Source organism: Ovis canadensis, chromosome 19, assembly GCF_042477335.2.
Source record: "Ovis canadensis isolate MfBH-ARS-UI-01 breed Bighorn chromosome 19, ARS-UI_OviCan_v2, whole genome shotgun sequence".
Taxonomy (NCBI): Eukaryota; Metazoa; Chordata; class Mammalia; order Artiodactyla; family Bovidae; genus Ovis; species Ovis canadensis.
In genome coordinates this window covers 27291223-27307137 of record NC_091263.1, presented here as the reverse complement: position 1 = coordinate 27307137, position 15915 = coordinate 27291223, and the positions used below count along the sequence as shown (strand labels likewise).

The 15915-nt window shown below is 47.3% G+C and overlaps 1 long non-coding RNA gene across 3 annotated transcripts in view; it reads left to right on the top strand.

Annotated features, from left to right (window-relative positions):
- Positions 1-15915, top strand: part of LOC138424198 (uncharacterized) — a 190499-nt gene that overhangs the window by 167031 nt on the left and 7553 nt on the right. For all 3 annotated transcript variants that reach the window (XR_011250678.1, XR_011250679.1, XR_011250680.1), the window contains 2 exons: positions 8570-8659; positions 14361-14573. This is a non-coding gene — a long non-coding RNA (uncharacterized lncRNA). The remainder of the gene's footprint in view (positions 1-8569; positions 8660-14360; positions 14574-15915) is intronic.

The window sequence follows — 15915 nt, the reverse complement described above, 5'->3', positions numbered from 1 at the left end:
TGTGGGATTCTGGTCCCCCGACCAGAGGTGGAATCCTCACCTCCTGCAGGAAACGTGGAGCCCTAACTGCTGGACTGCCAGGAAATGCCCTGTACTGTGTTGTATTAGATGATATCATATTCTTTATAAGGGTGGATTTTTAGATGTTCGCTTGATAAAAAGCAAGTATTTCAAGAGAATCATGAGGAACAGGACCTGAGAATGGTATTGTCACAATTCAACCCCTGCATGCAGCCCCATTAGTGGGGACTTGTAGTTTCTTAAGAATAAATATATTTTTTAAATTACTGGTTTTTTGTTCCTTCTCTTTTTAAATTTTATTTTTTGGCTTCACCCTAGCTTATGAGATCTTAGTTCCTTGACCAGGGATTGAACTCAGGCTCAAGCAGTGAAAGCGTGGAGTCCTAATCCCTGGGAATTCCTGTTTTTTTCAGTTTTTGTGTGTCTTCAAATTACTGCTTAGTTTTGAGAACATAAATTCTAATGAAGTTATTTGGGTCTAACTGCCCCATGAAAAGGACTGTTAGGGACTTCTTTTGGCCTATGGGTGCTGTGAAAAAAAATTATAGAAACCCTAAAAACTCCTTGAACCGAGATGCTCAAGAAGTTCTGATATAAAATGACCGAGGTGTGCCACCAGAAGAGTGTCTTTCCCTTACTAGAAAAGTGTGTATTGTCTGTGGAAGCTCTGCAGTGGCTCTGAAGAGCCCCAGGTTTCCTCCTAGAGCGACAGTATGAAAAACACAAAAAACAGAAAGTAGCATACACACACGTCAGTCCCAACCGCCCAGCTCGCTCCTCGCTCCGGTCCCCTGCTTGGTGCCCGTGCAGCTCTTCTCTGCATCTGTGTCTCTATTTCTGCCTTTCAGATGGGTTCATCTGTACCGGTTTTCTAGATTCCACATATATGCATTAATAGACAGTATTTGCTTTTCTCTTTCTGACTTACTTCACTCTGCATTTTCTCTTTTCTAAAATAGTTCACCCCTGAAAAGAATCAAATGTCCTTTTAATCAAAAGTCTGTCTTTTAGAATATTTATTTCGCTTTGGCTGTGTCGGGTCTTAGATGGGGCATGTGAGACCTTCACTGTGGCATCTTTTGTCGCGGTGGGCAGGCTCAGTTGCCCTGCAGCATGGGGGATCCTAGTTCCCATTCCAGGGCTTGAACCAGTGTCCTCTACATTCGAAGGCAGATTCTTCATCACTGGGCGGCCAGGGAAGTGCCTCAGAAGTCTGTCTTCAGAGGTTCTGGTCAGCTCCCTTGCTTCAGGATCAGTTCTCATTGATCTTGGGAACATGTCTGTAATAGGTTGGGTCTGCCTGGCTGTGTACAAGGGACGCGGCCAGGCCAAGTCAGTGGAAACAGCGGGAAGTCATCACTGCTAGGAGGACGGTGATATAATGTATGGAATAAGAAGTGCCTACACTTACTGGCTTGGGAATGGGATTCTTCCAGACTGCAGCCTGGCAGAAATGGTGAAAGTGAAAGTAGCTTAGTCGTTTCCGACTCTTTGTGACCCTGTGGACTATACAGTTCATGGAATTCTCCAGGCCAGAATGGTGGAGTGGGTAGCCTTTCCCTTCTCCAGGAGATCTTCCCAACACAGAGACTGAACGCAGGTCTCCCACATTGCAGGCTGATTCTTTACCAGCTGAGCCACAAGGGAAGCCCAGAAATGGTGAGATGTTAGCCAAAGCAGCTTCCTCCTTCCACCAAGGTTAACAGGCAGCTCGAGCTGGGTGACATGCCTAACAGGAGAACTCACACCGCCATGGGCCTGGGCAGGCCTAGTTTTCCCTGTGTCCCCTCTGGTTTATCATTTGTCTGCATTTTCTGTTTTGCCATAAAGTATTCTCTTTAATCACCACCTTGGAATAAGCTAGGACGAGTTCGGTAGGCCTCTGCCATGTACGTCTGCTTCTGCCATGACCTATTCTGCTGGGGTGTGAGACAGGCGTGCAGTGAAAGAGACTCTCACTTAGACGTGCTAAAGTCTGAAAGATGACCCCAGATAACCAGCTCTCTTTTCAAACACAGCAGCTTAACTAATGCCTCCCTGTTGAGAACAGCATTCAGGACGCTTGCTAAAATTATAGTGAGCTGGGACACCAGCTGGGGCCAGTCAATTCCTCCTTGTCTCAGCTGGTGAGAGAAGTACCCCAAGCTGCTGCCTCTGCTGGGGACTTGAGTACCAGCCAGATGCGCAGTGACAAAGAGCAGTCTGATGGTTTTTGCTGCAGTGCTTTTTAAATTTCTTTGTATGATATAAAGCTACAACTGTTTAATTATTTGGCAGTGGTTTTTGCATTTTGCAATAAAGTTTTTGATGACCAACAGCTCAAATAGATGAAAGCCACGGTTTAATAGAAAACTGTGTTGAATCTCAGTTTCTCCAGAGAGTTGGTGACGAACATATAGCTTGCACAAAAGTTGTACAAGCATTTACATGCCGCTGTGAACTCGGTGATGATGTCAGTGACCCTCCCACACTACCCTCCCCCCCCACAAAGAAAAGAGAGAAATCTTTTCTGGACGTGAGAAATATTTTTGTGGATGTGAGAAAGCAACAGCGTCTACTTCAAAAGAATGTTAAGAAGGAAATGCATCCTAGAATGGAGGGAGCTTGACAGGCGCGGCTACTGGACATGCAATCACAGAGCACACCGTGAAGTGACGCTCAGCTCACATCATACGACAGCCCCCTTTTCCCCCAATATTTATTTTTTTGACTGCGTCAAGTCTTAGTTGCGCTATGCAGGATCTTTAGTTGTAGCCCATGACTTCTTGGTTGCGGCATGTGGATCTAGTTCCCCGAACAGGGATTGAACGCAGGCCCCCTGCACTGGGAACGTGGAGTCTTGGCCACTGGATCACCAGGCAAGTCCCAGATGACTGCCCTTCTAAATGTGCTTATTTTTTATTCAAAATTTGCTGCTAAGCATCAGATTTTAGGAAAGGTTGAGCCTTTGAAAAACTACTTCATAAATCAAACTAAATATCCCTAATCACTTTTATAAATGAATTTGAACTCCATTAAAACACATCCTGGAATGTGAAGTCAAGTGGGCCTTAGAAAGCATCACTACAAGCAAAGCTAGTGGAGGTGATGGAATTCCAGTTGAGCTGTTTCAAATCCTAAAAGATGATGCTGTGAAAATGCTGCACTCAATATGCCAGCAAATTTGGAAAACTCAACAGTGGCCACAGGACTGGAAAAGGTCAGTTTTCATTCCAATCTCAAAGAAAGGCAATGCCAAAGAATGCTCAAACTACCGCACAATTGCACTCATCTTACACACTAGCAAAGTAATGCTTAAAGTTCTCCAAGCCAGGCTTCAGCAATACGTGAACCATGAACTTCCAGATGCCCAAGCTGGTTTTAGAAAAGGCAGAGGAACCAGAGATCAAATTGCCAACATCCACTGGATCATGGAAAAAGCAAGAGAGTTCCAGAAAAACATCTATTTCTGCTTTATTGACTATGCCAAAACCTTTGACTGTGTGGATCACACTAAACTGTGAAAAATTCTGAAAGAGATGGGAATACCAGACCCCCTGACCTGCCTCTTGAGAAACCTGTATGCAGGTCAGGAAGCAACAGTTAGAACTGGACATGGAACAACAGACTGGTTCCAAATAGGAAAAGGAGTATGTCAAGGCTGTATATTGTCACCCCGCTTATTTAACTTCTATGCAGAGCACATCATGAGAAACGCTGGACTGGAAGAAGCACAAGTTGGAATCAAGATGGCTGGGAGAAATCTCAATAACCTCAGATATGCAGATGACACCACCCTTATGGCAGAAAGTGAAGAGGAACTAAAAAGCCTCTTGATGAAAGTGAAAGAGGAAAGCAAAAAAGTTGGCTTAAAGGTCAACATTCAGAAAACGAAGATCATGGCATCTGGTCCCATCACTTCATAGGAAATAGATGGGGAAACAGTGTTAGACTTTATTTTTTTGGGCTCCAAAATCACTGCAGATTTGGAAGGAAACTTATGACCATATTGAAAAGCAGAGACATTACTTTGCCAACAAAGGTCCGTCTAGTCAAGGCAATGGTTTTTCCTGTGGTCATGTATGGGTATGAGAGTTGGACTGTGAAGAAAGCTGAGCACCGAAGAATTGATGCTTTTGAACTGTGGTGTTGGAGAAGACTCTTGAGAGTCCCTTGGACTGCATGGAGATCCAACCAGTCCATTCTAAAGGAGATCAGCCCTGGGTGTTCTTTGGAAGGACTGATGCTAAAGCTGAAACTCCAATACTTTGGTCACCTCATGCAAAGAGTTGACTCATTGGAAAAGACTCTGATGCTGGGAGGGATTGGGGGCAGGAGGAGAACGGGACGACAGAGGATGAGATGGCTGGATGGCATCACCAACTTGATGGACAAGAGTTTGGGTGAACTCCAGGAGTTGGTAATGGACAGGGAGGCCTGGCGTGCTGCAATTCATGAGGTGGCAAAGAGTTGGACACAACTGAGCAACTGAACTGAAAACCCTCCAAGGATGGAGCACCAGAAACTTCAGTGTTTGAAGTTTCAGCAAATCACAATTATCATTAAACCCAAGAAACATGTTAATTCTCCCCACCCCATCATCCTTCTTTGAGACACTGTGCTCTATTTTTTATCTTATTTGCTTCACTGAGTCTTAGTCGTGGCATGTGGGATTAGTTGTTTTGTTTTGTGCTATTTTTAGTTGTGGCAGGAGAACTCTTAGTTGCAGCATGTGAGATCTAGTTCCGTGACCAGGTATCGAACCTGGGCCCCTTGCATTGAGAGTGTCAACCACTGAAGCACCAGGGAGTCCCAAGATACTCTGTGTTCTGTGCTGCCTCCAAGTCCCCAGTGGCTGCAGCCCCATGTCCCTTCCCTACATGTGGGGGCTTCCTGCCTTCACCTCCCTGGCAACTTACTTGGGAGTCCTTGTGCCTGGGTCTGCTCCTGGTGGGACCCAATCTAAGGCTAGACCACAGGACAGTCTTCCTGTGAGTCATGCCCTTTTTTCCTTCACCTAACGGGGCCCTCATCGAACTTGGGGTCTGTGTCTACCTTGTATGAGAAGTCACATTTCCCCAGCCTAGCCCCAGGTCATCCTGAAGTTTGGCGTGGTTTAGCCAAGTGTTTGCTGTCAAATCGGATGCCTTGTTCCTAAGAGCAGCTTCTGCTCCAACAAGTCTATTAACATTTGCTGAAACCTGGGACATCTCTGTATGAAAGGGTTAATTCGGCCACTCAACTGTTATTTGCTTCAAGAAATACTCTTTTTAAAAATAATATAAACAGATTTTACCTATTTGTACAAATACTATAAAATTATATTTGGTGTATACATAAACTACATTGCATAATATGTAACATTCTCTTCGATTATTAAAGAAAAAAAACTTTATGCTTGGCCAGTCAGAGATTACAAAGAAGTACATATCTAATTCCAGGGATCAAGTAAAGCAGTTAAGTCCTCCCGTGTGAGGCTGCAGACTTGGTCTCCTGGAACCAGCAATTGGAAGAACTGAACACTGAAAGGCAGAGCCTCCAGCCTTGCAAATAAGGAGCTTGCTGCCTCTCTCTGCATCTGCAGTGTCTTTGTTAATCACAAAGTGTGATTTTGCATTCTGATTACAAGTGTCATCAGCCTTTGTACAGATTTGAGCAGAGCAAATCACAATCATAATCATTTTATGACATGGGATTCTAATCTCTTCCCAAATTATTAACATTTTGAATATTATTTAACTGCAATGGTTGACTTAAAAAGACACACACAAGACTGAAAACCAAGCTCCAACAAATACTTTGGTTGAAAACAAAGTATTTTAGAAACCTGCTGTGCAAGCTACACTTTATGGTCAGTATTTTTATTTAAGTATTTGATATTGGTTAAATCTATTTTTTCTTAGTAAATTTTAGTGAAGTACCATGTTCAACATAACTTGTTAATTTATCTTTATTATAAAGACTTTTAAATACACACAAAATTGGGGGGCATGCTCATTTTTTTACCTAATTTCAGTAACTGTTGACATTAGCCTCTGTTTCATTTATACCTAATCCTCACTCACCCTCTCCCCCACCCACATTCACTTTTTTCTTTTTTCTTTTTTTTTACTGAGGATGGGTTAGAAGTTTCAAAATCAAATCTCAACCATTACTTCACCCACAAATCTGTACAATTTGCTGTCTCTCTTTCTCTAACAAATTATGACTTTTTAAATTGCCCACAATGCTGTTACCATGCCTAACAATCTAACAGTAATTCCATAGCTAACAAGATGATTCATTTGTGATTGTTGTTGATATTCAGTAATTCAAATTGGCAGTAGGAAAGAGCTCAGCCGGTACTTGATTTTGAAAATATAATTTGTCATAAGATTTTGCTTCTGTTTCAAATTCACCAGCTAATCTTGTCTGCAAATTCAGTGAAGCTGGAGAAAAAAGCAGAACTCTCCCTCTATTAAGGATTGTTTAAGGTAAAGCTACATAAAAAGACAGTTTCTTCTATCCCCAATTTTAAATAAAATGTTTAAGCTCTGTTTTGTAAATTCTCAAACAACATTAGGATTCTGTGGGACTTCCCAGGTAGCTCAGTGGTAAAGAATCCACCTACTAATGCAGGAGACACAGGAGATGTGGGTTCGATCCCTAGGTCAGGAAGATCCCCTGAAGGAGGAGATGGCAACCCATTCTAGTATTCACGCCTGGAGAATCCCATGGACAGAGGAGCCTGGAGGGCTACAGTCAATGGGGTCACAAGGAGTTGGACCCGACTGAAGGGACTTAGGACGGCAGACCAAAAATGATGACTTTGGTTTTCCTGAAGTTAAATTATGGCCCTGCTTTGGGTGGATATTAAATAGCGGGGCTCCCTGTCAGTTAAAGCCTTTACTTCCTTGTGGCAGTAAAGGCGTGCTCACCCCATGAGGGAAATGTTGAGCGCTCTCTACAGTGGGGACTGCTTCCCAGGCAGCTCAGTGGTAAAGAATCCGCCTGCCAGTGCAGGAGACACGCGTTTGATCCTTGGGTTGGGAAGGTCCCCTGGAGGAGGCCATGGCAGCTCCAGGCAGTGTTCTTGCCTGGAGCATCCCATGGACAGAGGAGCCTGGCGGGTACAGTCCACGGGGTCACAGGAGTCAGACACACTGAGCACACTCGCATTAGGATTCCACACACAGTTTCTGAAATATGTTCACGTTGTGTCTATTGAGGTGGAACATAAGAGCACTCCAGGGGTATTTGGGGTTTCAGGAAAAAATGATGCATTTGCGTGCAGTGTCAATTTTACTCCCATGTATTATGGAGTAAAATCTCATATCTTTAAACAGAAGCAAAAGCTTTTGAAGAAATACTATCCTTTGTTTGAGCTGCTTTACCAGACGCTGTTAGATTTGAGTTCAGGCTCATCTTTTCCTCCCCTGCTAAGGAGAGGGACAGCTTTGCTGAAGAAACTTGTAAATACTGAGTCAAGGGATTAAGAAAATGTGGCTAATTCCAATTGAGGGATATCTTTATTAGTCAACACATTTCAACACTGCTGCTGCTGCTGCTGCTAAGTCGCTTCAGTCGTGTCCGACTCTGTGCGACCCCATAGACAGCAGCCCACCAGGCTCCCCTGTCCCTGGGATTCTCCAGGCAAGAACACTGGAGTGGGTTGCCATTTCCTTCTCCAGTGCATGAAAGTGAAGTCGCTCAGTCCTGTCCGACCCTCAGCGACCCCATGGACTGCGGCCTTCCAGGCTCCTTCATCCATGGGATTTTCCAGGCAAGGGTACTGGAGTGGGGTGCCATTGCCTTCTCTGCATTTCAACACTGCTTTAGGTGAAAAATTTGCCTTTGATTATACAATGCAGATTCCAGCCTGAAAATTCAGAGCAAAATCCTAACTAGCGCATTTTAGTCATGCCAGAACCAAAGTCTTTATTATGTTAACAAAAATAATTACAAAACCCAGCAATCCAGAAGTTAGCAGATGATCTAAAATACACCCACCCTCATTTAATAAGCATGAAAAATAGTTTATGGATTTTCTTTTTGCTGCAATGAGTCCCAGCTTGCAAATATTTCAGAACTTATCATTTCTGCTTGTTGTTAACAATACCTGATTGGTACGAATTTGCAATTATCCACAAGATAAAGGCACAGGAAAATAGAAGAGAGGGTAAAATAATATACTTTCTAAACAGTGGAGTAAAAAGGCTTAGGCCATTATTCATCATATCTCTTAGGAAAAAATTGGTTTACTTTCAGTTATATCATTTAATAATACCATTAACTTTACATTTGTCTTTTTTTTTTTTTTTTTAAACTTCAAGTCCTCTTTATCACCATTCCCAATTCCAGGGCCCAGATCAAGTCCTTCTAGGTAGTAAATGCCACAGAGCAGACCTCCCATTTTCATTCTTGTGAGGTTTGTATGCTTATTCCTTAGTACATGTGAGGTATTGGGAGGGATCAGTATGATTATACTCATACGCTTCCGGTTTTTTCAGCAGCGTCTTTAGGATCTATTCAGATGTAGGGGTATGTGAATTCCTTTTAACGGCTGGATGTCCTGTGTCATCACATACAGGTTTTATCTGTGATTCTGCCTTCCCCCTTTGGATGGAGACGAAGGTGTTCCCACAGGTGCCTCTGCTGGAGTGCCCAGTGCCAGGCTAAGGTATGAGGAATGAAAATGCGTTTTGTTAAAGGGGATGATCTCCTTGAGCTGGTTGTTTCTGAATGAAAGTGCAGGACAGATTAATATGGATGCAGGCTTTCCTGGTGGCTCAGAGGTTAGAGCGTCTGCTTGCAATGCAGGAGACCTGGGTTCGATCCCTGGGTTGGGAAGATTCCCTGGAGAAGGAAATGGCAACCCACTCCAGTATTCTTGCCTGGAGAACGCCATGGACAGAGGGGCCTGGTGGGCTACAGTCCACGGGTCGCAGAGTCGGACATGACTGAGCGACTCTAGGCTAGGTAGAAAATTGTGGAAGGTTTGTAGGGGAAGAACACTGAGCTTTGCGCATGTTCAGGATTGGCTGAGATAGGATTTAATTTCATTAAGAAAATGAATATGAAAGGTAAGTGGTTTAAAACTTGAATCTGGCTCTCTAAGAGAACAAAGTTTTCTTAAAATACTGAACTGTTTTTGGTAATTGTGAATTTCTTTGTTTAAGTGATCTCTATTTGCCAGTGAGATCTTTTATTACCACTGGTTAAAGTTTTTTCATATTTTGATAAACTTCCCCTCCGGGGGTTCCTGTTACATCCAGATCTGGGATCCTCGGCCCCTCAGCTAATCGGAGGCCCTTTTCCTTTTTTTTTTTTTTCCTGCTGGGCACACCGGCCTCACCAGGGCAGCTGCTCCAACAAACACACATACACACGTTTAGACAAACACGTGCACACTCCCTCCCAAAGGCCTGTTGGTGAGCAGAGGGCAACCAGAGACAGTAGACGCCTCTTCCAGCGTGGGGGCCTCCGATATCAAGCCTGGACTTTCTGCTTCCTTGAGTGTGGAGTCCAACCAGAGAACCAGGCAAGGGAAAGAACGAGCTGGGGGGTGCAGGCTAGGCTCTGGAAGGACAGGAGGGAAGTTCTAGGGTCAGTTTATAATCATGAAGCTCTCCCGTCTATCCCTTTTTCCCTGGATATAGAACATAAAACACTCAGCCTTTTGCAGTGGTCCCTGGGGGTTCCCATGTGGACAGAGGGGCTGTCATCAAGGAGCCCACCCCCCACTGCAGGGACTGGACTGGAGAGGGAGCCACTGCTGCCACCATACTGCTCCAACACGGATTCCAGAAAGCAGGCGTGGGCTAGAGGAGCTGCCATATTGCTCGCAAGTCATTGCCAGGAGGAAAACTTACATTTTAAAAGGGCAATTAAAAAAGCCTCTTTAAAACACAGTAAATCCAAGCAGAGCAGAAAGGCCCCGAAGTTCCCAAATCCCCGTGAGTCCTACCTCAGCCCACCTGAGAGTCTGACCATCTGGGCCTGAGAGCTTGGGCAGTTGGCCAGAGAGGTTCACTGGGGCGAGGCAGGCAGCGTGCCTTCTTACAGAGCCCAGCACCAGGGAGGCAAGCTGGCCGTGCCCGCCCTGGAGGGCTGGGCCACTCGAGTTTCACCTTGGCTTCCTACCCATGTACTAGGTCCATCCAAAAGGCTGAGTTACAGCGCTCCCCCCCCCGCCCCAGGAAGCGAACCCTGCCCCCAGCAGCCGTTTCCAAATGACACCAGGGACCCTCCCACTCTCTGCTTAGGGTCCCCAGAAACAGCAGGGCTGAGGGGAGGTCTGAAAAGCAGTGAAACGTTTTCTTGGGCGGGTGGGACTCGAGGTCAGAGAAGAGTGCCCATGGAGGCCCCGTGTCTCAGCTGCGTCCCCACAGTGAGCTGAAGACAAAGGGAAAAACGAGGGAGGGTTGAATCGTGTACTTTCTAAACAGTGGAATAGGGAGGCTTAGGCCTCTATTCATTAAGTACTTAAAAAAACATTTTCAGCTTTATCACTTTAAATTATACTAATAACTTTACATTTGCCTTAAAAAAAAAAAAAAAAGCAAAACTCCAAATTCAAGTTCTCTTTAATACCACTCCAAACCCTGGGGTCCTTCTTAATTCTAATTGCTACAGGGCAGACCTCCAATCTGTTCCTTACACTTTTAGATCTGTATGCTTATTTGTTAATACACGAGGTATTTCCTCCTAATAGGGGTCGGGATGAATATACTCACGCACTTTCAGCTTTGTCAGCAGTGTTTTCAGGACCTATACAGATGTACAGGTGTGTGAATTCCTTTTAACTGCTGGATGTCCTGTGTCATTACAGGCAGGTATCATGTATGATTCTGCCTTTGTCCTATGGATGGACATGAAGGGTCCTCCCCAAGTTCCTCTGTTATAAACAATGCTGCAATAATGCTTTACCCAGTGCCAGCTGGAGCTGGAGGGCTGTATAGCAGCAGTCGGGAATAGTGGGAAGAAATAGTTTATCAAGGGCTTTCAGAATTTCTTTCTCATGGTGCTAATTAGCAGGCTTTAAGTGAGATGACTTTAAAGTCTGCACCACACACTCCTATCGCCAGTGGGAATAGCCTGCTGCCCACCGCTCCACCTCTGCCGTCACATGCCTCCTATTTCCTGGTAGGTACCAGAAAAACGTAATCACATTTAATTTCCATGAATGTTGCCAAATGTTTGTTCCAAATCTGATTTCTTTTTCATCAGCCTTTAAGACAACTGTACCTTGGATTTTCTTCATTTTCCCTCCCCTGACCTCCTGAGACTCCTACCCAGTTTCTCCCCCTTTACCTGGCCCTGGGAACTCACTCCTCTCAGATCTCATCCAGTTGCCTGGCTCCATATTTATGTCAATGAACCCAGCCCCTCTCTGATGCCCTGTCCACACAGCACACCTCTCCCTGTGAATCTTGGCTGGGCCCAGATTATCTGTTCACAAACAATTCATCTCTCCAGTTGGCCTGGTCACACCCCTTCTCCGCAGCACACCCCGACTTCCTGCACCCCTGCCTCTCCATCTCAGTTAAGGGCAGGGGAACAGCCAAGTACAAGGGTGTCTTTCCAGTCCCTCCCCCATCGGAATGACTAGTCTGTCACATATATTCATACTTGTTTATAGCTTTAAAAAAAAGTCAGCCATTCTCCACCCTAAGAGCCATCCCTAGCCCAGGTGGTGTTCCCCCTGCCCCCACCTAGGTCACTCACACAATCTCCGGCCAGCTTCCAGCCCCTGACTTGCCTGGGAATTTTGTCTTTGCCCCCAGTGTCCCCAGAACGTCCCTCCGCACCACACGCCTGATGGCAACCCTCAGCTCTCTTCTTCCGGCCATGAAGGCCTCACGATGTTGCCTCTATACTTTTTATCCAGAGGTGTCTCTCTCTGCCCTTTCCTCTCCTGCCAAGGTCCAGCAGCACAGTAGGCAACCAGAAAGGCTTTCAAAGTCAGGACATTCTCCAGGCAGCTCTCCAGGACATCATGCCGCCCTCATCCTCAGCGTAGGACACCCTGAAGGCCATCTTCCTTTGTCAGTCTCCAGGCCCCCAAACGCTGCCTCCTCTAGGCAGCCCACTCAGTGTCAGCACCCACCCCACCAGGGGGAGAAGATTAAAGCCCAAATCCAGAGTCACTGGGGGCCTCCGGGGGCTGGATGTAGGCCTTAGGGTTTGGCTGGAGCCTATGGAGATAGGCTGGGGCCCTTGTTGATTGGCTGGGGATGTTGTTGACTTGCTGGGGCCGTTGAGGATTGGCTAAGGTCGTTGGGGTTGGCTGGGGCCATTGGGGATTGGCTGGAGCCATTGGTTGGGAGGGGGGGGTGTTGGGTGGGGCCCTTGGGGATTGGCTGGGGCCGCTGGGCGTTGGCTGGGGCCGTTGGGGATTGGCTGGAGCTGTTAGGGGTTGGCTGGGGCCCTTGGTGATTGGCTGGGGCGATTTTTGACTTGCTGGGGCCATTGGGCGTTGGCTGGGGCCGTTGGAGTTTCAGACAGTTACCAGAGAGGATCTGCCTGAGTCCAGGGTAGGGAGCTGAGGCCAATGGAACCAGGAGTTGGGGCCCAATGCCAAGGAGCCTGGCGACACCCTCCCACCAGTGCCAGGACCTGAAGTCGGGGAATCCAACCCAGAGTCTGCCAGCCTGCCAGCCACAGAGGGGCCAAGGCCAGGCGATGAGCAACAGCCAGGGAGCCCCTGGGCACCCGCCCTGCCATCTGCAAGCAGCGGGACAAGGGCGGCCCCCCAGCGAAGAGCAGGTCTGGTGTGTGCTGGAGACCGAGGCCCCTGCACCGTCCCTGGGAGAGTCGGGCCGGCAGGGGTCTCAGCTGGCCCCCAAGCCCGGGGCCGCGCCTGCTGAGAGCCGGGAGACCCCTGCCGCATCAGCCCTGTGCCCGCGGGAGCCGCGAGGGATCCTGGACTGGACCCAGTGCCCCGTCTTACTCTGGCTCTTCCCAGATCTTTTTGAGCACAGGCTCCAGTTTTAGAGGTTCTGGAGGAGTAGGGCAGGGGGCTTCCAGCCTAAAGGCTCCCATAGCTCTTTTTCCACTCACTCACTCACTCACTCACTCACTCACTCCAGAGGAGCTGTCCAGGTGCCTTGGCCGCCCTCTTTTCTCCTGAAGGCAGGGCCGAGATCCCCTGCCTCACCAGGTCCTGGGAACCTATTTATTTTTACTTTATATGAGTTGCCTTTTGCTTCTTCTCATTCCTCCATGAGGTAGACTTCAGGGCCTATGTTTGCCCATGCCTTCCTGTATCCACACTCTCGGGGAACTCTCACCTCCTGAGGAGGCTGGGCTTGGATAGGTTTATTTTGGCCAATAAGATACCTAAAGTGTTGCAAGAGGAAACTTGAGAATCGTTTGTTACTCCCGGAACCTGCCTGGGTGTGCACAAACCCTGGCTGTTCTGACAGATGACTGTGGCCCAGAACCCTCGAAGTGCGGCTGAGAGGCCACCTTGAATCATTTGGCCCACGGGCCCTGACCCCAGACGCGTGAGTAAATTCATCCCAGGTTGGCTGAGCCTATGAAAAGAACCAAATCAAATGTGTTGTTGATTTGAGATAGGTTGTTACAGAGCAACAGTTGGCTTACATGCCATACTCAAATCCCTTTGTTCTCTCCAGTTCCCACCCCCATTTCTTTTCCTGACCTTGTCACTCTAGACAGCAAGCCTGGAGGAACCTCACTAGGGTTTCTAAAGAAGTGTTTCCCAAAAACTTTTACAGAGATCCCTTGCCTCAGACTCACTTGGAGAATCTCTTGGAAATAGTCCTGGTAATATTTGTGAGTGCAGGGTGGGAATCTCCAACTTGGCAAGTCCCTCTGTCCTTGAGGAGGAAATGGCAATGCACTCCAGTGTTCTTGCCTGGAAAATCCCATGGACAGAGGAGCCTGGCAGGCTAAATCCACAGGTTCGCAGAGTCGGACGCGCCTGAGCGGCACTGGCCCACTGGACACATTTCAACAGTTCTATTCACACATCCACAGTTGCAGCGTCCTTCCTTCCCCAGTTCCTGTGTAACAGGGAGAAACCTTTGTATTCTATACAAGTTAATTGGGAAACAGATGTTGCCTATAAGCTGGGACATCTGGCCCTTCTCTGGGAGCCCTGCCTCCCAGGTAACAAGCATTAAGCTAAAATACCTTTGTTTAGCACACAGGAACCGTCTTGACCAGATCCGTCTATGAATGACTGCAGGCGGGAAGAAAGTAACACACCCTCTGTGAAGGCTGACAGGAACCAAGAAACGTTTATTCATTCCCTGTCAGTTAAAGGAAGCCTGAGTTCCAGCTCAGGACACAAGTCCACCATCTTTGTGGGGTGCTGGCTTTCCTACTAAAGTCGCCATTCCTTGCCCTGACAGCCTGTCTCTCAACTTATGGCCTGTCCTTGGAACCAGCTGGTGACTAGCTGGCCCTGGTTGGGGATTTTCAGGTAAGGCCCTAGCAGCTGCAGGAACCACTTGTCCTGAGGATCTTCCCTTCAAAATTCCTGAAAGCAGCACCGGCTGCCCCAGCACTTGGCAACTGGAGCAAGGAACTGACATCCAGAAGCTAAACGGACTCAACTCAATAGGGTAAGTGGCTCCAGTGCTTACAGCTGGGAACTGTATTTACTGTTTCGGGCATTTTCTCTGGAATAGTCAAGTTGGGGAGCCCTGTTGGAGACGGGGAAGGGTTGCTGGACTTTTACCCAGTCTGTGAGCCAGTCCTTTCATTTCTTTGGATGCTAGCATTTGTGTTTTATCTGTCTTGAATTTCTGGCTTTAAACATGGTGAATGCTTCAGCTATTCCTAAACTGTGAGAGGAAGATGATATTTTATTGCACCCATGTGTGGCCAGAGCGTCCGTTAGGATCTGCACGGGGGTTTAGGCAGGATTGCCTTGGGGCCCTGTGCGCCGTGTTTGTCACTGGGATATGCAAAACCCTGGGACCAAACTTGAGGGTTTCTTTAGGATTCCGTCTGTCCTTTGGATTTTTCGTTTCATTTTGTTTGGTACTGTTTCTCCATTTACCTCCAAATCAAGTTTTATCCTGGTAAATTACATCATTTCTTTTGATAATCTCAAATTGTTGTATGTCACAATAGTAACCGAGTTTCAATTCCACTGTCCTCCTGGTTGGTTGACACCAAGGCAAAAACGCATCCTTTTAATGGTTAGAGGTGAACTCTATGTGCAAGTGCCTGAGCTGTGACATCAGGGAGAATACGGAAGGGAAGGAGAGTGAGGATTCGTTGCTCCAAACTTGCGCTCCTCCAGCTGAGCCAGCGGCCCGAGCTGCTCTGGCCACTGGGCCAGTATGACTACCACTTCTGTTCCCATCCAGCCCCAGTTCCCAACACTGGGGCTCGGCAGTGCCTCTCCATACAGGCGTCATTTAGAAACCCCGTGTCATTGCTGCAGTCCTGGGACTCGGTCTGGCCTGTCGAAGACCTGGAAGGGCCCCCAACTCAGTCCAGGAGCCACTCCCAGGACAGGCGGTTTCCTTTGCTGTCACCTCACATGGGGGGTTATGCACATGACCAGTCCGCTGGCTTTCTCAGACTGACTCCTGTAACTAGAGACTGCACCCCTCTGTACAGGGAAGATTTCTGTACCTGTAGCCCACTTGGCAGTACCCAAAGCTGAGCCGCATTGTGATCCCCAGTGAGAGAGGAATGCCCTTATTAGATGACCACGTATTAGCCATCTTGGCAGAATCTCAGTTCCCTGACCAGGGATGTGACCCTGGGTCCTTGGAGTGAGAGCAGAGTCCTCACCACTGGACTGCCAGGGAATCCCACCTGTAGGTGTTATCTTACTCACATACTTCGTTCAGATTACTGAAGGGGAGGCTGGCAGAGATCTGCTTACTTCTTGATTTCTTAGGCCAGGTGTTGTGAGATTAAGATTCGAAAGGTGTGCTTGGGCTGGAG